This window comes from Camarhynchus parvulus, chromosome 1 (genome assembly GCF_901933205.1).
Source record: "Camarhynchus parvulus chromosome 1, STF_HiC, whole genome shotgun sequence".
In the NCBI taxonomy this organism is placed as follows: domain Eukaryota; kingdom Metazoa; phylum Chordata; class Aves; order Passeriformes; family Thraupidae; genus Camarhynchus; species Camarhynchus parvulus.
The window spans coordinates 62960223-62984876 of record NC_044571.1 but is presented as its reverse complement, the minus strand read 5'-3'; the positions used below and the strand labels follow the sequence as shown (position 1 = coordinate 62984876).

The window sequence follows — 24654 nt, the reverse complement described above, 5'->3', positions numbered from 1 at the left end:
ATGGTGTTACTAACTTACATTTGGAAATTCGACTGATTCAGAGAGGACAGTCTTCCTGGTTCTGCAAGCAGGCAGTTCCAGTGTTTCAGCTTTTGCACAGTAGCACTTTAACAAGCAGCAGCCATGCATAACTAACAAGATTGCAAGTCCAGTTACTGCTTTTTAGAAGCCTCTACCCAGCCCTTATGTTATCCAAAATGTCCATTTTATATTGTTGCAGCCATATGACAGTACTGCTTACAGCAGGAAAGTGTAGTGGTTATTTACAATGGATAAAATACAGGGGGAGAAAAAGATGTTTTAAAAAATGGAGCCTGAGGTGCAGGAAGAAAGAAGAATAGATCCAGCTATCCTTTTATAGTAACTGGTGTTTTGTGGAAAGTGGTTAAGAAAGGAAGACTCTTGCTTCCTTCCAGCAGTTGGCCAGTGATGGCATGATACTTCTAACTGAAGGCTGACAGCATTCTTGGATAAACCCTTATGCAGGTTTCATATCTAGTATCTCATATTGCTCAGCTCCTTCTCTTGAACCTACTTTTAGATTCTGGGTCTTACCCTCTACCTATATTGATGGATGTCTAATAGAGCAGTTTTCAAATTTGGCATTAATGCTTCATAAAAAGTAACAATTTAAAGTACCATTTTAGTTTTCATTAGTATTTTTTTACCTGTGCAGTTAGCATTGTGAATACAACATATGTATAGATAATATTAGCTAGACAGGGCATCACTTCAAAAGGCGTCTTATGAACACATTTTGAAGTTATGCCCTGTGTACACAAGATAACACCTAGCACAGACTCAAAAAAGTGTTCTTAGCATGGATTACAGGTACAAATGAATACTTTGATGAATGGAAACTAGGAAGTCAGTAGTAGTTCACCAGATGAGAAATATGCCTTTAGACTCCAGAAAGAAGTAAAAAATAAATATGCTGAAAACTAGTCAACACTAGCTAGAAAAACAGATTATCAAGACCACTGTACTTTTTAAGGACTCTTAGTATCCTCATTTCTGTCTGCGTGTGTTATTTGCATTAACATAATTTTTCATAAAACAATGAAATTCACACAGATTCCACTGTACCACACTGTACTGTTTGGCTGTCACAACTATGGACTAAATATTAATTTTGGTAATTTTTCTAAGTTAAATCTATAAACTCCTATATTTGGATAACTTTTAAAACCCTACACACAAGTGAAACACTCAACAAAACAATTTCCTGACTTACACATTGTCCGTCCTTGTTTTTAAAGATTTGGTTAGTAATTTAAATTAGTTTGTCAATTTAACTTTTATTAGTTAGATAGAGAAAAATTAGATGGCCTCTTTTGTTTTGAAGTGTGTTTCTTCTCAGTTTTATTACACTAAGGAGAGCGATAAACACTGCAGGCTAACTAGGAGTTCCACATTGGCGCAATCACTTTGGTTTCTTAACTCCTACAGATTTTTATCCCTTACAAGCAATGATTTACATACCATTGAGGGAAAATGAAAATGAGGGGGAATCTCATTATGACACTGCAAAGTGTTCTTAGTTTCTCCTAACATGGACTAGATTAAACCTGGCCTATGTCACAAGAAATGTGAAGGGTGAGAGCAAAGGATCCTTTCCCATAATAGTCAGGCACAATTAATGCTCTCTTCACTCAATAAAGAAAACCAGACCCAAAATGAGGAGGAGGATATGGACTCCTATTCTTTCACCTTCACTCCCCACCCCCATCCTCTGAGCTGTAAAGAAAGGATCAGGTTGCACTATTTTAAAAGCTGGTGCAGTACGCACACTTCCTCACTACACTGGCAAGCGCTGGGAGAAAATATCTGTCAGAGCTCCCTCCAGGAGTTCCTACTGCTTCATAACACCCTTTACACAGGATTATGACTTCTCAACAGAGCTGAGTCTTCCATAAAGTGATGAAAACTTCTCCCATAAACATACAATATTTTTAGGGACATATACAAATATCAGTATTATTGAAATAACTTACCTTGGACACATGGCTTTGAAAGCTTCATGCTTGATGCAAATCATAAAAATCAAACTACCACAATAGCTCAGCACTACAGGCAAAGTAGACCTGTAAATAAATTAAAAGAGCACTTTTAATTAACTTACTATACTTTTAATATAACTTACTTTTAATATAGCACTTAATATAGCATTTGCTTTTAATAGAGTTCTTAAGCACTTTTAATATAACTTACCATAATTTCCTGAATATGCTTAAATAAACAGGATTGATTAACATATTAAAGAATAGAATTGCTTTGTCTTTCATCCTACTGTCTGAGCACAGGTTTCTGGTTACTGCTCCTATAGACACTTCAAGTTAAATCACTCTGCTGATGATAAATCTATATCAAGGTGGAAGATGGATGGTGCTTTGGTCAAAGTTTGGAATGGGAGTCTAAACAAGGGCCATAATCCATAATCCTGTCCTTGACTCAGAATTTCACCAATGGCATTTCCATTCTAAGATAGGGACAATTAAAACTGTCCTACATCTCACTGAATCTAAGAGATAAAATAATGCTTACAGGATGTGCCCATGCTACACATACCAAGGTTATAAAAGTCAAAAATAATCCAAGATCTGAAATAAGTGTTTAGCAGCATTTTGTTTACCTCTACATTTGTCTTTTTCAAAATATAAAACTCACAGTTCCCAAGGCAAGGTGCCTAGTTAGCAATGCCTAACAGATGTCAAGAGGCCAATCCAACCCTGAAGGTCTCTCTTAAGGGTAGTTCCCATGCCATATCATATCTCCACATAAAAAAAGAAACCCAAAATTATGGTGATTGAAATTCTCACCAGTCTTCCACTCTCTTCACATTAGAAATTAAGACCTGACTGGGAAAGGGCACTAAAAGCCTCATATGTCACCCAGGAATCCTCCTGTAGGAACTGTGGAAGGAAGCCATAAGCCATGTCCTGTTGGAATAGGGCAAGTTTTGCACTGGGAGAAGGAGTCTGCACAAAGCACTGCATAAATGCTGGGCTGAGCCAGTGGCACTCAGGGGCTAGAAGAGCTGTATCAATCTGTCAAATGGTCTAACAGTGAGAAGGAATAAATCCTGTTTAGTCTTGCCTCAGCCACTATTACCTGAGCTCTGAGAGTTTTAAAGGAACAAAATCTCATTCCAGGCTTAAAAGAAGCTTGAGGTCTACAAATAAAAAGCTGTATACTACATCTAAGTACTACAATTGTAGTTGCAAATAATACAAAAATTTCAACATACAGACTGGGAGATATTTCATTTGAAAGCAAGAAGGAAAATAATGACAGGTTGTGTCATATGACAACAAATTTACAAGTAATAGCAAAACTGTCCTTTTCTTACGCATAAGAGTCATCATTCTAGAGGGAGAGCCTGCTGGAAACAGGAAAGAGGCACATGAAAATGGAAGGAAAGATAAGAAGTTTAATGGAAGATGTTGATCTGGAAGACTGAAGTCTTCATCAAATAAGAAAGCAGTCTGCTATTTACTTTCTGATGCTGTGTAAATGAGTGAATCAAAGCCCACACATTCTCTTGCAAATCATGTCACAAGGATTCTACGTCTCTATGCCCCTGAGGTCATGAGTGACCATGTACTGACCCCTGACAGACTCCTGCTGCCTTTCTTTAATACACCTCCCTAACCACTTGAGCTCCTATGAGTGCTATACATTGCATGCTTCCTACCCTACCTTTCTTTTATTTTAGCAATCTATACCCCACAAAAATTTCCAATAATCTTATGTGTTTCTCTACACCTTTCTTGTACTTGTGAAGTTTCTCAATACTTAAGCAGACCTATTAAGGGGTAAGGAAAAATATAAAAAGATAAGATTAGTTCAGGGAGAGACTCAGCAAGTTTTCAGAAAAAGGAATACTGTATTTCAAATAAAATAAGATTGTTTTCAACTGGAAGAGGCTCACATTTATATTACCAGTGATACTTCTGCTGAAAGGGGAGGAAACAGTAACTGTAGACAGTAGCTCAAAAGGAAGTTCTGTTACAGTACAGACCAAAAAAAAAAAACTTCTTCTTACCAAGTATAAAATATGTAATTAATGCTGAAGTCCTGCATATACCTTAAGTACTGAGCTCTGAGTGTAGATTGCTTATTAATGTGTCCAACAGCCTTAATGCTGAAACCTATACAGGGAAATAATTATGACAATAGCATTCACCAAACACAAAACTGAGATATTCTTTCATTGAAACTCCTCCAGCTCTAACAAAGACAGCATTCAAAAACAACAACAACAACAAAAAAAAAAGCAAACAAACCACAAAACAAAACAAAACGAAAAAACAAAAGAAAACAAAAAAAACAACCCAGCATTCGAAAAGACCACTGTAGATGCTGGACATACTGGACATAGACTGATTCTTGAGTTAAAGTCAGACATCCTCTAGCCAAAAGGAGCAACTCAAACAAAGAAGAGACCTTCAAATTTAAGACTTTCAAGTTTCAGACCTCTAGTTTGAACTTATCTATGCTTTCACACATCAGTAGGTTCAGTGGAGTTAGAAATATCCAGTATGTGTAATGAAAACAATCTCTATCAGTAGATACAGCACGAACACGATAACGTATGTTTCCCAAGCCTAGAGCAATTGTCAAGCAATTACTGTTTGTCAAGACAACACACTTGATAGTCAGGGTCACCTAACCCCAGGTCATCTCCTTCTACCTTACAGTGAGGCAGCTCTCAGTAGTTAGCTGCCCAGCTTTCTTTCATTTGCTCTGAAGCCAAGCTGCAGACGCAGGTTTCCCCGCTGCACGCAGCCAGTGAGCCAAGGCAGGCGCGGTGACAGGGGCTCAGCTCCGCACCGCGATGGCTCCAACAGGCAACAGATGCTGGGGTTTTGTTCCCTGGGAAGGAGGGCCCGCGCGGGTCAGAGGCGACTCCTGACAACTGATTATTAACCAGGCCTTTCTAAAGCACTTGCAAGGCCCATATTGTGTTTGTTTAGGACCCAGAACTACAAGTGCATGTTGTCGGCAGACTGGGTGAATTGGTTGGTGTCTCTGAGTTCAATTACCAATTCTAGCTACCTTTTAAAACAGAAAAGAGAATAGCCTTGTCTTACACAGTCTATTTTGGCCCAGTTTTATATTTCCTTTGTTTTGCCTTTCATTTTAAAGACTCTTATTCAATTAAACATATCCTCTTTATAAAGTATTATTCTTTTTGCTATCTAGATTGTGATGTCATGCCTGCACAATTTTTATTTAATCATTTATATAAGGGAGTTCTTATTCTTAATTTTTACATCTTATGATAGAAAATTTAATGGCTTCTCTTAACCATGATTTTGTCTTCCAATTATGATTTATACAAGTCTGTATTAGATGGAAAATTGAATTAAATTTAAATGTAGCAAAAGAGCCCTTAATTTTTTCACAGTTAAATTAAACAGCTATAACTGTACACAACATGTAAGAATAAAAAACGTATCAGAACATACTGTATTGAAAACTGATTTATTCAACAAGGATGAATCACTGCTAGTTGGGGAACTTAGGTGATTGTTTCTGGCTATCATGACCTTCAAGACTGTACAACTAGTACATCTCATCCTCTTTCAGATTTCATTCACGGACCTAATAAGAAAAAATGAATTACCTGCTTTTTCATCTCCCAGTAGATTTTTCAATTTTGAACATACCAGTCATTAATATAAAGTAGATGAGTACATTAAAAGAGAAAAAGAAAAGCCATCAGAAGCTGGTTCCACATTCTGCAGGTTATAATTCCAAATGCTCTGCCAGTGACTTCCACTCCTTCAGTGGTTTGACTTTATCTAAAACTTTGGCATAAAAGATGTGTGGCACAGTATTTTTATTTTTATTATTTTAAAATACTGTAGTAAATTTAACCTTAATTCTGGCTGCCCTAATTTCATAATTAATTTTAAGTGGTCTTGTTAAATAAATAAACTTTTAATTTAAAGAAAGCATACAGATAGAACTCATTAAACACATATTAATCATTCCAGGAGTCCACATAAGTAACAGAAAACATGATTTCCCTCCTTTCTCTTATAGCCATTTAGACTATAATATGTTGAAACCAGCATGGGTCCCTACTGTGCCTGCTGGTGCACATACAGAGTTAAAGAGACAGAGCCCTGGCACAGAGGTTTGCCTTCATCTCCTCAATACCTGAGGCACTAGAAGTAAGAAGCCAATCAGGATAGGCTGTTTCTTTAATGCACTGGCTGTTCAGGTGCAGATTTACCATCAGCAGGAGGGAAAGGGTGAAAGGATGCATTGAAGAGCTCTAGATCCTTCCCTGTTCCTTCACCCATTCTTCTCCTCAAGTTATAGCTGCACCTATGCCTATCTACTGAAAACTGAACAGACTCCAGACTAACCAGGGAACTGAACATAAGAATTCACCATCTTAATCTCTGCTAAAAATAGAGACATCATTAAACTTCCTTGTCCTTGCAAAGTGACTTAGAAGGATAAACCTACTGTCAGGACACCTTCCCAAGTTTAAAGAGGAAGGAAAGTTATTTCTGAGAATTTCCTATAGTTATGATCCTGGCTTGCTGCATTTTGGAATGTGACTTACAGATTCGGTATCGCAGATCTGTGGATTTGATCTATTCTCTTAAGATGGATGAGAATTAAATTCCTCCTCCTCCCAAATTACTGTGATGGAAACAACACTATCCCATGGATTTTCTATTGTTTTTCTTGCTCTTTTCATTGCCAGGCTCAAAGATTTCCTTTCTGTAATAAAGAGAATCTGAAAGCCAGCAAGGAATAAGAAAAGTCACTACTCAGAATGACAATGGTACCAACAAGACTCTAGAGAGAGAAACATGAGTAAAGTTTGATTTAAGGAAGGGCAAGATTAGGTGAGAAAAAAAGAGAGGTAGAGGCATTTCATTAATATATGTCAAAAAAATTTTGAAATACTACAGACTGGGAAGTTGAGAGTGCAGTAAAAGGAATAAGAATGACTAAGGTTGACTCTTGTTGATTGAATTCAAATAAGGGACAGTCCTGAAAGTATTTTGTTTCATTTTTGCAAAGACTGGGAGTAGGTCATGATTCATAAACAAACTTTGTTTTAAGAATACTAGAGAGGTCAGACTGGTTCAGGCCAGGCATACACTCGGCCCATTTACCCATGTCCAACAGCTGACAAAAGCCACTTCTTATCCAAATATTCCCTCAGTGAACAGCAGGACCAGGACAAGCACATTTGATAATGCCCATACATTCCAGCAACCAACTTTGTTTTAGCTCAGAAGGTTTCCTGAACCTGATGTGATTTGTCCAGTCAGTGATTTTAACTAGATCTCTCTTCCAGGGCCTTGTGCAGTCTCTCCTTAGATTGTTGTGAACTTTGTTAATCTACACTGTCTTTAGTAAAGGAATGCTGTGAGTATAATACCCATAAGCATATAAAGTAATATAATTTATTTTATTATTTACTTTGAACAGACCTACTACTATCCTCTGATGCACCCTTATTTTTTTATTGATAGAGAAGGTGAAAAGTTGATCTCCATCCATCCCTTCTGTTTGTGACTTTAAAACATTTACTGCTGTTTTGAAAATGCAAATTTTGCTGTTTGTTAGAGGGGTGCTGTAGTTACAGCGTCTGAAGAGGACCGAATTGCCCCAGGGCTGGATATCTATTTCTTCTTAGCTCTGCCAATCCACCACCAGTCTGCCTGCTATCTGTGGCAGATGCTGAAGCTGCTATTGCAAAGAAGTCCTTCCAAGATCCTGGGGAACTGGAAGCCTAGATGAGCACATTCTGAGAGAGCCATTCTTTTCCACTGTTAGGGAAGGTGCATTAGAGGAAAAGATGCAGTCATGCATATTGTGCTCTTAAAACCCCGCTGGTCTTTCTGCAAGCAGAATCTAAAAGAATTGTGGGGAGTGGAAATAAAAAGAAGAAAATTTGCCACTGTACAGAAATCAGGCCCATTTCAAGAAAATTACTTGCTAATAACTAAAGCTCAAGGAATCAATGTAAACTTTATCTAAAATTGGAAGCAGAAAACTGAAGCTAAAATAGTTCAAGCCTCCTCTAAAGGAGGAGGACATTGTTTCTAGAGTAGACCTTAAGTGGGCACAGTTAACATCATAATGAAAACCACAGAAGCTTGTGAGAGTTTCCTATTATTTCAGTAGGAGATTCTTAACTCATGCAGTATTCTCCCATTTTCCCTGTCATGTGTTTTACAAAACACAAAAATATTTCTCAGGCAGACATGAAAACACAGTTTCTATTAGTAAAAAATTATACAGATGGGTAAGACAGGTCTCCATTGTTAGGTAAAAATATAAACAAAAGCCTTTCCTAAATCTTACTACAAGTTAAGGTACATTGTATCATTGAACAGAAGAAGATAAGCAGGTATTACTGAAAAATGCACTTTTAGAGAAATTATGTAAACTCTACTTAGTGTTAAAATTATTTAACAGTCCTGTACTATTGAAGTAGAAAAGGCTAAGGGAGGCTGACCATGCCAGGATACTCAAACAGAAAGTCTTTTCATTCAGGTTTGTGAGTAACTCTAGTTAAAGTGACTCTATTTGACACAAAATGATCTGCACTGTTGCAAAATAGTTTCTGTCAGCAGATTTCACTTAGGCAACGCCCTGTCTATCAGCTATAATCATACCAGGTTTGGCTGCAGGATCTGATTATTATTTCAGAAGGGGATGTCTGGCTAAGCAGGTAAAGAGAATGCACTGAAAGTTTCACAAGACAAAAAGAAAGACTAAAAAAACGCAAAAAGCCCATGTTATAAACAGCTAAACAAAACAGGAGTTGCCAGGAGCTCTCAGCATCCCTCTAGTTAGAACAGGACACCTATTTGTATCTGTTATGAACAAGCACACATTTCGAAGTCCTCGTTTGAAAAATGTGACTCTGGAAGACAGGTCAGTGCCACTGACTCCCTGCTATGATGGCTAGATATGCTGAAGGTTAGAATGGCTCAAGGCTCTAACATTTTCAGCTCTAATCCCAAATGTTCCCTCATTCTGACTGCCTTAACTTAGAGCTGTATGTCACATAAAAGCTCCTGAGGATGGTCTTGCGCCTAACTGGCTTCTTGACAAGAATATATGATTATCATGTTGACTATTGGCACTTGTTTGGGAAGTCCCTGAAAAACAACCCCAAATTTATTTATTGTTCAAGGCAGAGAGTACTGACTGAAATATTTAAATGGAGAGCAGGCATCTCCTGAACATCACAAAGATTTTGAACGTGAGCAAATCCCTGTCTCTGAATAGATCTGTCTGTCCCCTAGACCCTTGGTACTTCAAGGTAAGAAGGCAACACTGTAATGAGTATAATTCATTCAAAGTTTAATGAGGAGAGGACTCCTTTGTGTACCCCACACACCTGATGCAGCAAGTACCAGGTCATTGCAAGGCTGTGCTTTCAGAATGTAGCTCAAGCACAAAATGTTTTGGGAGAGACTATAAATACTGAGATTTACTGATTTTGAAAGATGACCTAGAGGCTGATTTAATTGACCTGTTGTTATCTACAACCTCTCTTCTGGGAAGTAAAAAGCTCTTGATAATATGATGTCTAACAGTAAAAAATCACAAAATGTTTTAAACTGGTGTTGTTTCTGTAAGTCTGAGAATTGTTGATGATATAGCTTTAGACCTGTGTGAACTGGATCAATGATCTCTTGTGGTACTGCACCTCAATGCTTTATCTTCTGAAGCAGGCTGTGGTGATGGCTACTTTTTCTGGGAGGAGGCAGGGTGAACACTAAGTCAGCAGAAAATTCCTTTTTGGTTCACAACAAAGACTCAAGGGTAGCACTCTGTAATGTAATGCAGAGTTCCTATGAGGAATCTTATGTCTTTCTCTGCTGCATGGATCCCTATATAAAAATAGACATCTTGCAGGCTGGCAGTTCAAAATCCCTGAGGATTAGTGATTGGTTAGGAGATTATGGATACTACTCCAATTGGAATTTGAAATAGCAAGTGAAATTGCTGAGGCACTGATAGTTGACACTGAACTGTTAGCCCCCTCACCCTTCCTGTAGAGACAGAAGGTTCTGCCACTGATTTGGAATGGTACATTTGCTTCTGCAATCAGTTGTAGAAGACACCCTGTTTCTGGTGTTTGTTGTTTCTAATAAGGAGGACAGCTTGTTAGAAAATAAGAGGGGAAAGCCACGAGGCCAACAAGTCACTCGGCACTATGTATGACACCAGGCTGAAATACAGTCACTACTATTGAGGCTATAAATACATAAGGCACTTAACACAAAGCCAGCCACTATCAAGGTCCTTGCAGAGAGTATATAAGTAATAAAATTAGTCTTTTCAGGATCTGAACTTTAAAATACATGAACCAAAGACATGTCATATTGCTGAGGAGTATTTTATCCCTTCTACATGCATGGGCAGCAGCTTGTACTGAGATTCACGTTCCTCTTGCCTCCATCAGACTTCCCTGTCAATACAAGTGGATCCTGATAATGGATATGCCCCAGAAGATCAGAATCACAGTTTTTAGGACACCGAACAAGAGACAATGTCTTTAATCATAACTATAGCTTTACTTGTAGAATTTAGAAATAAACTGATCTCTGTTTAAGGGAAGTCTTCTTCACTCTCTCCCCCTCTTCCCTGCTCTTTGTTTCATCTCAGAAAGAGGAAATGTTACTATGGGATATGTTGCTCCCTGAAGAATCATGCTAGGGAAAATGTTAAACACCAGTAACCTATGACTCCATTATCCATATACAAAGAGGTATATCTAGTATGTTACCTCAAACTGTATTTCCTTAGAGGTATTAGGAGTCTGTATTAGGAGACTTAATTTATTGTATGAAATTAATTATACTATTACAACTAAAGTTAAGTAAATCACACAGTACACGTACTGCATGATTTCCATCTCTGTGGTATGATGGAAATAATTAAATCATCCACGTTTGTATTCACAAGGCTAATTAATGCCCTGAGGTCAGTGGACATGAGGGTGCTTCAAGTATCTGCTGATACCATTTAATGGACCTTTCTGTTCAAATAACTTGTCTTTGCACTCATGGGGCACATGCACACCAGCAATGAAACACTTCTACACAACCACTTAAAGAAGCATCCAAGGGCATCCCAGAAAAGTTATTCATACTCTTTATAAAAACTGGGCAATTAAAGTACCTGTCTGTGTTTTGGCCAACTTAGATGGAAAACTGGGTTATATAAATTAACACACAGAGAAACTGAATTAATAAACTAATTATCTCTTTATGCTGTTGCTGTACCTCACACTATTAGTCTGGAGAGCCCAAAACTGCATAGAAATGCAATTTCTAGTTCTTAAAATAAAACATTTTTCTTAATTCTGACATTTTCTTATTTATTTCTAAAAACTGGCCAAAAAACCTTAACACTCCTAAATATTAACACTTTCCAACCTATATCTTTCTGATGTGCAGTTTGTACTACTTCATTCAGTCCAGCTGCAGTTATGTTAAATAAGGGGATTACATTACTTAATTAAATCTGCTAAAATAGAATAACTCACAATAACTGCAGACCATGTTCTACCAATTCTACTCCAATCATATATTCTTCTGCCAACTTAAATAAATATGATATCATTCCAGTTTCCTTGCATGTGGCTGTTTACCTCACAGCATATATTTTTTCTTCCTAACCACCCTTTAATTATTCTGGTTTTGGATGTCCATATTTAATCTGTAAGTAATATTTTCAAAATCATTAAATGATAATTTCATGAACACCTTTCAAAATGGGGGTTATATCCATCTATATATTATTAACTGTATGTTTCTGTGTACCATACTACTCAAAATAGATACAGTCATCTTGCTGGGAATTGATTTCTGTAGTAGTTGCACTGGACCTCATGAAGGAAAACTAAATTTCTCATCCTAATAAATCCCCTCTGGTTACAGAAATACTTTCTTTAGTCAGCATTTTTTTAACTGTTCAATAAAATATTACATGGGAAAGCTTAAAAAATATAGTTTGCATTTGCAACTTCAAACTGTGAAAGCGAATGTTCCATTACAAAAGTTCTTAAATTAATATACATGTTGAGAAGCAAGTTCTTACAAGTAAAACCAGTCAACTGTAGGTTTCAATTGTAAGTAAAAGAAGCTTTAGTATTTTTTCTCAATTTGTTTAACTGATTAAGGCATCTTGCAATTTAAAACCATTATTCTCTCTTCAGGAAACACCTTGGATCAGAAATTACATTTCTGACTTACATGAGAAGTCAAGTCACACAACTTTCAGAGTCCTCTCAAAAGCAGTATTCACTTCTATCCAGGAATTATGTTTTCCTATCCTTGTAAAAAACTGTAACTTAAGCATTCTAAAGTTATTTGCTAGACATGCTCCTCTAAAGACTTCTCTGACCTACACTGTTCTCCTTCTACATAGACTGCATTAATATAAAGATGCAGTGTTATGTGAGTCATATTTTTGAATAATTCTATTCAAGCCAACAACAACCTTTCTTCAAATAGGCTTGCATCATAAAAGTTTTAAGACTTTGGTGGTCTCTTTCTAAGTTAATTCTCAAATAGCATAAGATGCCTCCTACTTTAAAAAGAAACAACAACAACAACAAAAAAACCAACAAACCATAAACTAAAGCCAGGTAAATCTAACAGCTTCAGGTGCAGTATCAAACAAAAAAGTCATACTGAAACCCCTTGGTTCCTTATCAAGATAACAAGATAAAATGAGCCACAAAACTGAAGGGGTGCTACTTTTTTCTCTCTGAGGTGTTAGCTGAGTGAAAGCTATTTGATTCTCTGTACAATACTCACATTTTTAATACAGCTGCATCTAATAATTGAATCTTTTCTAACACAATTTGAGGAAAGAAGGTAGAATAAAATGTCCATTTGCAAATGTTCACAGCCTTTCCTGTTGCAGACCCAATATAAGAAAAACCACTGGAAGATGAACACTTTAATTTGAAGACTTTAATTACTGTTTGATATAAACACATAAGTCCTCAAGCATCTAACAGAGTACAACAGAGTAATAATTATTAATACTTTTCTCATCATTCTTCAAGTTGAATTTCTAAGAGAGAACAGACACAATAGCCAGTATTCTGAATAGATTGAATTCTGTCAGTATTCTGAATAGTCAAATGATCTTCAGTCCTTCAATATTCTTGTTCTCATGTTACATATTTTATGCTCTAACAAAAGCATATACATGGATTATTCCCATTTTAATCAACGTTATGAATGTTGGTAACATGAACCATACATTTTCTTTAATACTGTTTTTGAGTACAGGAAAATAAAATAACTTGAGGTTTGGAGCAGAAATACAAGTGATTCTTTCTAATATCACTAACTAATTTCACTTTAGGGTTCCATTATCACAGCATAGATACTAGGTTTCATTTTTATTACTAACAGACTTTATTTGTCACTGTAAAAATAGCCTGTTAACCACAGAAAGTAAAATTCACCATCAAAGTTCTGGTTTTGTTTAGGAATCAGACTTTTTCAGATATTCCGTCAAGTAGCAAACCCTAGTTATCTATATGTGCCTTAAAAGAAACATGTGCTTTGAATTCAGAATATTTCCCTGTAATACCTACAAAGCTATACATACCTGAAGAGCATGTGCTAGAGAGAATTAGAATTCAAGAAAAAAGGGCACTGGCAATGCTGAAATTAGCTTCCTGACCAGAAAACCAAGCAGTGCAAGCAGAATAATAGCACTGCTTGCATGAACAGGTAGCATGCTTTATCCTTACTGATGATCTGTAAATAGAAATTATACATAAATAAACTTTAAATTTAAATAAGTGAAAATTAAAATACACAAAGGCATGCAAAATTCAAGAATACATCCATTAGAAGAAAAAGAAACCTGCATTTATGATGATTGGTCATGTGTTCAGACTATACAAATTAATGTCCACATTCCAAATTTATTTTTCAAGTTACAACCTAATGTTTTGGGTTATCTATTGTGTGGAGCCAACAATTATGAAAGAAAATAGATGTAAGAGCATTATTATAACAGAAACATTTTGTCTAATCTGTTCTAAATTGCCAATGAGGAAGATGCTGCAGCATCACCAGATAACTTCATTCCAGTCTTTAACTATCATCGTACTTAAAAGGACTTTCCAAATATGTGGCCTTTCCAAATTACAGCTTTTTTGGCTGTAAATTAAGATATTTTTTCCTTGTCCTTCTCCAACTGGGTACAAAAGACCATTGGTGACCATCTTCTTCACAATAATCTTCAGATATCCTACTATTTTCACCAGTCTTCTCTACTCTAGACTAAACAAATACAACTTTTTTGAAATATGCCTTATAAATTTTGCTTTCCAAAAACACTTTCACTCATGTGTTCTCCTATGGATTCCCCTTCACCTGAAAATTGAAACAATTTTCCTTTTGTAAACTTTATTTTAACACAGAGATCAAATAATTTTATTCACTGATTTTTATTCTGGCAATTTTGCATGTATGTTCTTTGCTTCATCTGTAAAACTAGGTAGTATCCACACTACTTGAAATTTTATGGAACTGTAGAGCAGTAGGCCCACAGACCCTTGAAACAAAATACACCTCCACATCTCTTCAGTAGCTTTTTTTGGAAATCAGTAGTGACAATTTTGTTTGCATACAAAGTAAACCACTTTTTCTTTTTTTTTCCCTTTACTTCAAAAAACTGGACACACCAAGGATTTTGTCTATATTCTTAGTTTTACATTTAACAGCTGAAACAATTTTAATATTCTTAATAAATAAGTGGACAGATGGATGGACAGACAGGCATAAATCCAGTTTTTCTTTGAGAATCAAGCATAATAGAAGGGAGATTTGACTCTCAACCCATATCTCTATTGTCTCAAAATAGGTAATATCTGCTGAAACACAGTTAGAAGGATATTTGTAGTTGAAGTACACTAGGAATCTCTTTTTGATGATTACACAACTACTATTTTGTGGTAAAAATATGTCATATTTTCATTATTTTCAATGAGTTTTGCATGAAATATTGCAAACAAGAAATATTGTGGACCAAGGAAAGTAAAATAGAGGATTTAAGATAATAAGAGATCAATTCTGCAGCAACTATCTGTATTCACATTTACTCCCAAATGCCTGCCATTAGAAACCCCAGTCTCTTTACTTTTTTTCTAACCACAGACGATTTCTTCCAGGAATCTTCGAATTATTTCCTTGGAAGGAAGGTGGCAGGGGTGGCAGGGGAGGTGAGGGGAGGGGTAGAAGAAGTGATAAACTGCAGAGCAATTAATGACATTTAGCCCAGATTTTCCATTTCTTTGCTGTACTTCACTTGCGCAGACTATGCATAATCACATATGAAAGTTCTTCTCAGAAGTGGTTTCTACAGTTTGGTTTGGCTTTTTATTATTCATATAGTTTATTCATAGAGTACTTTCATAATGAATTTCTGAAATGCAGTAGTTCTTCTTTGTAATCTAGTTAATCTATCAATGGCCAAAATATCCCTAAGTGTGCTCTCAACAGGCTAAATGAGTAAAGAGGCTGAAGGACTCCTCACAGCCCTACACTCCTGCTCAGAGCCACCCAATCTCAATCTCCAGAAAAGACTCTACCCTTCAGCCAAACTTCTGAATGCAGTTATCTCCTCCTTCCCATACTTCCAGCAGCTCCTAAAAACTATGTCCCGCCACTTCCTCAGGAAACATAGACAGGCAATCCTTCAACAAGTGATTATTTAAGCAGGAGTAATGGGCACTGAATACAATCACAATGAACAGAGAAGTCTGTGAGGACTTATTTAACAGACTTGTCCTATCTGCTGTAAGATTTTTCAGAGTCTCTTTTTGCAGAAGTCTTGAAGCAACTCTTTACCTCAAAACAGGAACTACCAGTTCTGGCACTTCAGACATTAGGTTTAGCATATATAATGTACTCCAGAGAGAAGTGGGTAACTTCAAATATTTTGTTTGGCTCTTTCATTTAATTTTCTAAAACTATACTTAAGGGCATCACAGTATTGTAATTTTATATAATCCACCTGTGTTTTCAAAATACAAGGTCATTATAAGAAAGAAAATTTCTTTATATGCAGCTAGGTATGTAATATGTGTGACAGATTTGCTTTATATTGTTCTCTATGTGCATCTAATTCCAGTTTCTTATATTATTTGTTGATACTCTCCCTTCTTTTTATGTAGCTTCTACTATTGGCAAAAACATAATCCTACTGATGTAAAGCAAGCCAAATGTACAGATTCATACATTCATACTACAAAAGGGATTTTTCATAACGCAGTTCCCGACTGTGTTACACATCCGGTCCATGGCAATATGGTAAAGCCAGATCAGCCAGTTTGTTCCTCCAGAAAAGCTGCCTGCATTTCTGCAGAACAACTTCTCCAAATGCTAAATCTACAGGCAAATTTATGCTGAATTGTTGTTATGATGGTCTATTTTCTTACCAGTGTTCCAATAAGAATAATTTCATATTAAGAACTGTTTCCAAATCCCTACTCCTAATCTTACATCTCAAACTCTTGGCTATTTTCCTTTGATCTATAGCATCCTACAATTTTGCCCAATTTCTTTCGTTTATGTACTTTATTACCTCAGCACACACCAGAGTAGCTGACTGCTTTCAGAATATGTATTTGTTTTTATTTGAGTAGTTTATTTCCTCTCTTTACCTCCAAGTGGCTTAAAAGACAATACTCAACTGAGTGCTAATTGATAATGGTCCAGCATTGTCTGATGTGCCACATTTTCCTTTCCTTTTTTATTTTCTGTCTTCAGACTTAAGCACTTTATCCCAGGTCACAAAGAATTCTATGAAAGTAATTGCATTTTCCCTTTTTGTGCAGTTTTTCCTGCACATAGTTTTCTACAACCTGTAAAATTAGAAATTACTATGGAAATAACTGGTGACCTCACAGGTCAAAAGGTGACCTGGAACCTAATGGTAATTATATCACATACTGAACACCTGTCCAAGTAATAAAGACATTGTATTCATTCCAAGACATTACTGCATATCAGTTTGTTTGAAAGATGTATAAATATTCAGTAGAGCCCTTATCCCATCTTGGGCATGATGAGGTGACTATTTTATATTGAAGCATGCCCACTTCAGCATCAGCTCCTTCTCAGAATAAAATACCACAAGCATATTTCAGGCTTTTATCCTACAATGTAGATGAGACCCAAACTGCATTTTAATAGTGAACAAAATCTATTTACCCAAATGGTCCTATGCTGAGTTCTTTATTGTAACCTTGCTTATCTTGAAAAGAATATTCAGTCATCTGACTGGCTTTCAAGTTTCCATGTTAAAATACTTCCACATCAGATAAGTACTGTTTTCCCTTCTATTGGCCTCTGACTTTCTTAATTGCCAATTTTTCAGATTTATGATCAAGAAATAGTAGTCTGTAAGACTACTGGTTTTCATGCCATTGCATTTTTGATTTAAAACAAGCTAGTACAGTTGTAATTATTGCCAACTGGATGTAGTTCCTAAGGTTACATCTGTGTTACTGAGCTGAAGAGGGCTCAGGCACATACTTGAGCTCTACCATGTGATAATCCACACCCTTTAACTGTTAGCCTGCTCTTTGGTGTGCTTTTGGCCGAGGCCAACAAGCACTCAGGTAAAATACTGAAGGATTTGAGGAATAGCATGGGTTAGGAATTCTTGTAACAGGCAGTACAAATGAGGCTACCCTGGCTCAGGAGAGCAGGTGGGTTAGTCAAGCACACATGAGCTGTAGTTTGCTACCAGCTCTTGACTGGGCTGTGGTGCATTTTCATTTCTGTGTGACCTAAGAAATTAAATGCAGCCAAAAACTGGTAGAGAGACACCTTCATATGATGCCAATCTCAAACCTGCACAGAGAACTGAGCTGTTGGTATGGGTGAAGGACAGACCAGTGTTAGGCTGACTGTGACTTCCCCAGAGCAGGCAAATTCTCAGCCTGTGAGTAGGAAAGGATCTTGGCTACCTTGTGCTACCTCCAGTGAGCAGAACAAGGGTACGGAATCTAGAACCCTTCAAATTTTCAGACACTTTTCTACATTTTCAATTACCATTATTGTTCACTGTTTCTTCAACTATCTTTTCAAATAAATGCTCCAATTCATAGACAGTGGTCCTAAGACTCCCTTTTATTCAGTATTATTCTGTTGGGGAAAAAAAAGAAAATTCTTAACTGCTCAAGAAACTTGAAAAAAATCTGCTTTCTTGTATTCTTTTAAGATTTTCACATACTTTCAGAATATATTAGCAAAATTGTACTAATTAAGTGGATAATTAGGCTTTCTTAGATAGCATCACATGGTCTGAGCTCTCTTTCTGTTCTTTCTTTGCATGATGGCAAGTTTAAAGTTCTCCTTTCCAGTTCCGCTTCCTTTCTCCAACTTTATACTTCACTAAACATTTTTTTACAGTGGAATCTCTCTTATTCTATTACAATGTTACTCTGAACCAACTTTTTGCTATTACTCTTCAAAATCATTCTGTCACTCTTTCTGTCAGTGATTATCACAGTATGTTTACACTTTTTCTGGTCTTTTTATTAAACCAGAAGTATTGTACTGTCATAAGGTCTTAATCTTAGAGCTAGTATCTCCTTTTGTCCTGATCACTATCAGATCCAGTACTGAATTAACTCTCATTACTTCTTCCAGCTGTTTTAAGTACCATACAAAAATCCTGTAACCTATTTTGAAGCACCTCTTGCACATAACTCAAATTCCTCTTTTACAACTTTTCATACATTTCCATATATATGGCAATATATGTATGTATAATATGAATATAATACATTTGTGCATATATATGATAATCATGGAGACCCTCATAGGCCTAGAGAAAGTCAAATGAATCAAACCTTCAATGCAATCTTCATGGATTTTGCTTCTTCCATTTTCATTTGTGAAATTATTTCTGTGTCTGCCAGCCATGTGATCTGCAGAATCTGCAAGCAGGGTGATTGTTTTATAAATTGTTTCCCTCACCTTATATTCCTTATATAACTACAGATAGTTATATTCTATTTATGTCTTAGCCAGGCCTGTTTCTAATGAAATCAAAGAACAATTCTTGGAATTTGTAGTGGTTTTGCATCTCTCAAGACCACCTGTACCTGAGCTGTATTTATGAACAGAAAGACCTATTTTTTCATTATTATTTCCTGCAGGACTTTATAGATTACGTTTTCACATCTTAATTCACTCAAATTGATTCTCCTCTGGTAAATGTTTCCCTATGGTTACACTTACTATTTTGCTGAAATCTTTCCTGTTTTGTTAGTATTTTCAGCTATGCTTTCCTTACCGTTCCTAACAGATTTAAAAAGAAAGATATTTTAACTGATTTTCAAAGCGAGATTTTATCACTCAAAAATCTCAAATCAAAAATACACAAAGTTGAGTGTAGAAATAATCTTATCATCAAACTACAAGTCTGGATTTTAGATTAGTAGTATTATCAAAAAAAGTAATAGTTTTGTGACTTAAGCTACACCAATACAGTATTCTCAAAACTAGTTTTCTAAAACTGTGCTAAGTCAGTTTGATGTACTTCCTTCTAACAATAATATGCCATTGTTAAAATTGTATTATTTTTCATTATGAGCTAGGCCCTAGTCCATAGCAACTCTGCTGTAAAATGAATAGGAGTATTAAGTCACAGATTATTTCAGGATCTGTATTGCCTTATATTGTTAATATAAAGGACAAATCTTCAGCAACCAGTACTGACTTAAATGTATGCTGCCAATGTGCATCATTTGAGGGTATACTGCAGAAAGCCCCATCAGGTTTTACATGGGTTTTAATATTCTTTTGCTTTCTATGGATAATTTCCATATAGTTTTTCTTTATAAACTTAGTTGCAGTCAATGCAACTTAATTTGAGCAAAAACTTACTGCTTCTACTGTTCAACACAAACTCATCATTGGTGTAACTATTTTAGAGATTCTGAATTTCCTCTGCTTTCTAAACATTGTCTGTAATGTCATCCTCATGCTCAGTACACACATCTGGCAAAGGTGTTTTGTTAATGGCTTCCAAATTATGCAAAGTCCTGCAGGTAACTACACTAGTTAAAAACTTCTGGGCACCATAAATAACTCTCACTCACACCTACAATAATTTTCTAGTATATTGCTATTATTAGTGCCATTATTTTTGCCTATATTTTACACATATAAAGCAAAAGTTATGAACATCGCTTTTTATGCTTTATCATGGCATTCATTTTACTGCAATCCAAATAATTTAGATTATCTAAAGAACATATAGTATACCTAATAAAATAGGTAGGTATCTATCCCATAAAAAACATTAACTATTATTCAGTATTTCTGCTACAGCAGAGCAAGATTTTCAAAAATTCTTCTGATTTTATGCATGCATACATTTTAGTTGTCTTTTTAAAAAAATTCTATCTCCTTACATTGCTACCAGTACAAAGCACTCTTTCCAATAGCATTTTTATTTATATGCAAACAAAACTGAAAATGTTTGCCATACCATTTATGAACACAGCATGGGTTCATTCATGCTCTTTTTAAGTTAGCATTCCTATATTGAACAAGTACCATAAGTCTTTATTTTTACAGGAATGTTTATCTCTGTCTATAGTTACTATTCCATTGATGTTGGAAGCAAGGTACTTTGATCCTCTGAAGGCATATGTATCATAAAAAAACCCTAAAACACTGTGATGAATTGTTAAGTTTCTTTTCTGCTTTACTGGAAGTCCTAAAATAGCAGATCCATCCAGCATTTAGAAGTAAATATATTCTTGGGTATATATGATCATGCTCAAGGCAATATTCTAGGCAAATGGATGCAAACATATGAGAAAAAAGGCATCAGTATTGGACCAAAAGAGTTAGAAGAGACCAAGGTGGAAAGGAATCACAAACTTAGGTTAACAAAAGGAACAAAAAAAAAGGGAGAAGACAGAACTCAAGAGAAGGAGAGATTTTTTAACAGGTATAACAAGAAAATATTACCAGAGGGAGAAAGAAAATAAGTTGACCTTTTAATAATTACTGAACAGAAAAAGAAATTTCACCTTTTAGTAAGTCAGATTTTACCAATACGCAACTTTGTAAGTCTACCCCACATTTTGCAAGTGAGCCGTGTAGGACTCAGTTGTTAAAATAAAGACTAATGCTGTATTTCATTACATTTTTATGTCTTTAATATGGATTTTATACTCTTCACATTTAATTTTACATTTCTACAAACATGTTTAAGTTACAATTACATTGGGAAACCAAGACATTTTATATGAAGGCAGAAGAACAATATTTTTTGACTACTCAAACCATAAAAAAGTTCATGAGTGCCATAGTCTTCTTTTTCTATGTCTTCATTACAATACTATCAGTCAAGAAAATACTGGTATCAGCATCAAAGGAAGAGCCAGCAATCTTCCACATCACAAGTTAGGACAATACTTTCAACATGGAAAGGAGGATTGTCAGAGAGGTAGCAAGTGAAAAGCTTCAGAAAGGATTGTAGCTGTAAAGAGTCAGAAAAAAAAAGAAAAAAAACAGGGAAAGATAACAAGATTGAAAAGGACAGGAAAAAACAATACACAGGAAATGGCAACAGCAACAATCGTGTTTATTCATATTAGAAACAGTACAAGAACACTGACAGAAAAGGTGAGGAATAAGGCAGCCATTCTTAGAGTGGTCTAATGACAAGATCTACTGTGGTACGCCATGCTCAGTTATTTCTCAATGAAGGTGACAGGTCAGTCACTTAACTTTTAGTTTGAATTAGTCAGTTCAGAGCAGGATTCCTGTGAAGTCAGCAAACTAAAATGGGCACCTCCAGAGGGCGATTCATCCCATCCTAAGATCTAAATCTTAGACTCTGAATCACGTATTTGAAATGTAATTAATTTTGTGAAGTTCACTAGATATTTATGAAGCTAACATTTTATCTTCAAGATGAATATTTATAGATAATAGCATCTGGATTAAAATAATAAGTGATTCAGCATATTTTCAACTTCCTTTAATGTGAACAAAGAAAATTTACTAATGACTTTCAACTGCACAGAACATGTAATAGGTTTGTGCTGCAAAATATTTTTTACTACCGAACAATACTTGTGTGAACTATGCTGAGCACAAAAATGAAGTCTGACCCACATAAAAGGAAGTTTGCTTTTCTGTTAGAACGAATTATATACTACTGGGTTTATCTGCTGTAAATAAAAAAATAGGCTTAATATCACTGGGATTCTCTATTCCAAAATTTAAGACACAATTAATTAAATATCACATTTAACTGATACTTAAAATAGCATAGCTGATATTTCAGTAATTTGTTACTAAATACAGTAAATACTGCTGCGAAAAAATGCTGAAATCCAATGTCATGGTCATGGAGACATATTATAATGGTTATTTTAAACTAGCTATAATTAAATAAAAAGTTATGGGTGAAGGGCTGGTTTTAAAGTTGGTATACAGCCCAGTCTGTGCAGGAAACTTCAGCGTGGAACTGGTCTGTGGAAACAACCTCTTCATACCACCTTCACCAGCTTGCCAGGCCAGATGCAAAGCCAAGACTGTGTGCTTACAGAACAGCAGTACCGAAGCATAACTAATCAGAGAAGGGGATGGGAAAGTGAGCTTTCCTCCAGGGCAGTGAGCTGGGGGCTGGAAGACACCAAAGGGACAGCTCACCATTGGCACTTCCTTGTCAGTATGGAAAGTCTGAGAGACATAGTCCTGAACTGGAGTGGTCTTCCACTAATAACTATTTCAGAATACAGTCATCTTGACACTGCCTATTACATGAGGACAACACAGAGTTGCCAGTTACAATGCAATTAAAAGACATCTCTAAAATCTAAATATACTTGAAATGGGATTTTGCATTGAACAATTTACATGACCTAAACCATTCTAGAATCACAAAACTTTAAATAATGTAACATCAATGCAAAACAATGTAACAGCAAGGGATTAACCATAAAATAGACCCAAAAGTCTCTTATTTGGAACTTCTAAAATTTTATCTGCATTTAATTTCATTTTCTTTTCAGAACAAAGAGTACAGTTATATTAGTTTTTCTGTTTTCATATCTTTACTGGGTGCCCTTAAAAACTGCTGCCCAGTGACACAGACATGGCATAGGAATGGGAACCCTATCACACAGCAATTTATAGCATAGTTCTTATGCTGGCCTATCTCTATCAGCAGAAATTAATACACTACATTCCAAAAAGTAGATGTTACCATTCCAAAATTAATTGTGAAGTGGCACCACAAGGCCTCTCCCTGCCCCACCCATTTTCACTCCCTGTCCCCTTTTAAAGTGGATGTTATTCTGCCATACATCAGCTCTGGGCTCAGTTACACTGAAGTGTTGCTCAGGTGAACAGGTAAAACGTTTTATGCTTACCATTGAGTGAATTTACAAAAATGGGAGATCCTTATCTCTGTAGTTAAATGGGTTTTTGCATGGTAATTCATGAAGACCAGTTATAGCCACTGTATGAATATTTGTTAATTACTTAGTTTAAAAATGATAAAATTTTCCTAAACATATACTCTTGCGATAATACTATATACACTTATGTGAATCATGCAGAAACTAAGCACATCCATGATCAAACTACTGAATGAAACATTTTTTTGCAGCTTCCTAATTTATTTTATTTTATTACAGTTTATGGATGAAATCCACACTGATGTCTAACCTGTAATGAGTGCCAATGTAAGTAATCCATTGTTCTACAGCTACATTTGGTTATGAACTGATTGACTTTGCCTAATCCTGCTGAGTAACAGCTAGTTAGCAGGTTTTATTTTCAATTTCAGTATTATTACAATTAGGTTTTACACAGAAATTCTGACACTCTTTACTGTTACTGCATGCCTGCTTTTGCCTTTTCGCAAGTGCTAGTGACTAGAATTAACAGAAACATATATTTTAAAAATGGTTTTTATTTTTTTCATGTCTAATAGTGGGTTTTTTAAGGGGTTTTTAAGACTAACGTGGGAAGACAAACATTGAGGTAGTCATCATTTCAGCATGAATTTGGTGATTCAGGTTGGCCCTGAAAGTCAATTTAAAGCCTTCCTTAGAAGTGACTGTGCTAAAATAAAAATGCACAGGGAGTAAAGTACAGCTCAGAACAGCAGTTAGAAAGCTGAAGTCTCACTCTGTTTTCCATGTAAGCACAAAGCATAACATATCTGAGCACTATATAAAAAATATTACTGGAAATACTCACCTGACTCCTCTCTTTCATCCTATTATTTCTCCTATGCTCATTAAGTTTTTTTCATCTTTCCTTTTGTAAAGGAGAATAATTTCCTTCTCTCCGTTTGTTTCTTCCTTTGCTTTTTCCTACTCACCTGCACAGTTTCTGGAATTCCAGAATTTAAAAGAGCTATGGATCCAATCCTGGGGTTAAATACCAAGTTCTGAAAGTTGTAGCATGGATGAAGATCAATAACTTAAATTTCAAGTGTTTGTGTTCTCTTACGTCCAGCAAAGATATAAAAACACTGGAATAAAGTTCAGCAATGAATCTATTTAGATAACAGTAACCTTAGGTGATGAGATCATCATTCTAAAGAGCTGTGCTCATACAGCAAAACATA

At 35.8% G+C, this 24654-nt stretch overlaps 1 long non-coding RNA gene across 1 annotated transcript in view; it reads left to right on the top strand.

Annotated features, from left to right (window-relative positions):
• Positions 1-24654, top strand: part of LOC115911100 — a 59074-nt gene that overhangs the window by 4160 nt on the left and 30260 nt on the right. Inside the window, exon 2 of the long non-coding RNA XR_004061243.1 lies at positions 23714-23761. This is a non-coding gene — a long non-coding RNA (uncharacterized LOC115911100). The remainder of the gene's footprint in view (positions 1-23713; positions 23762-24654) is intronic.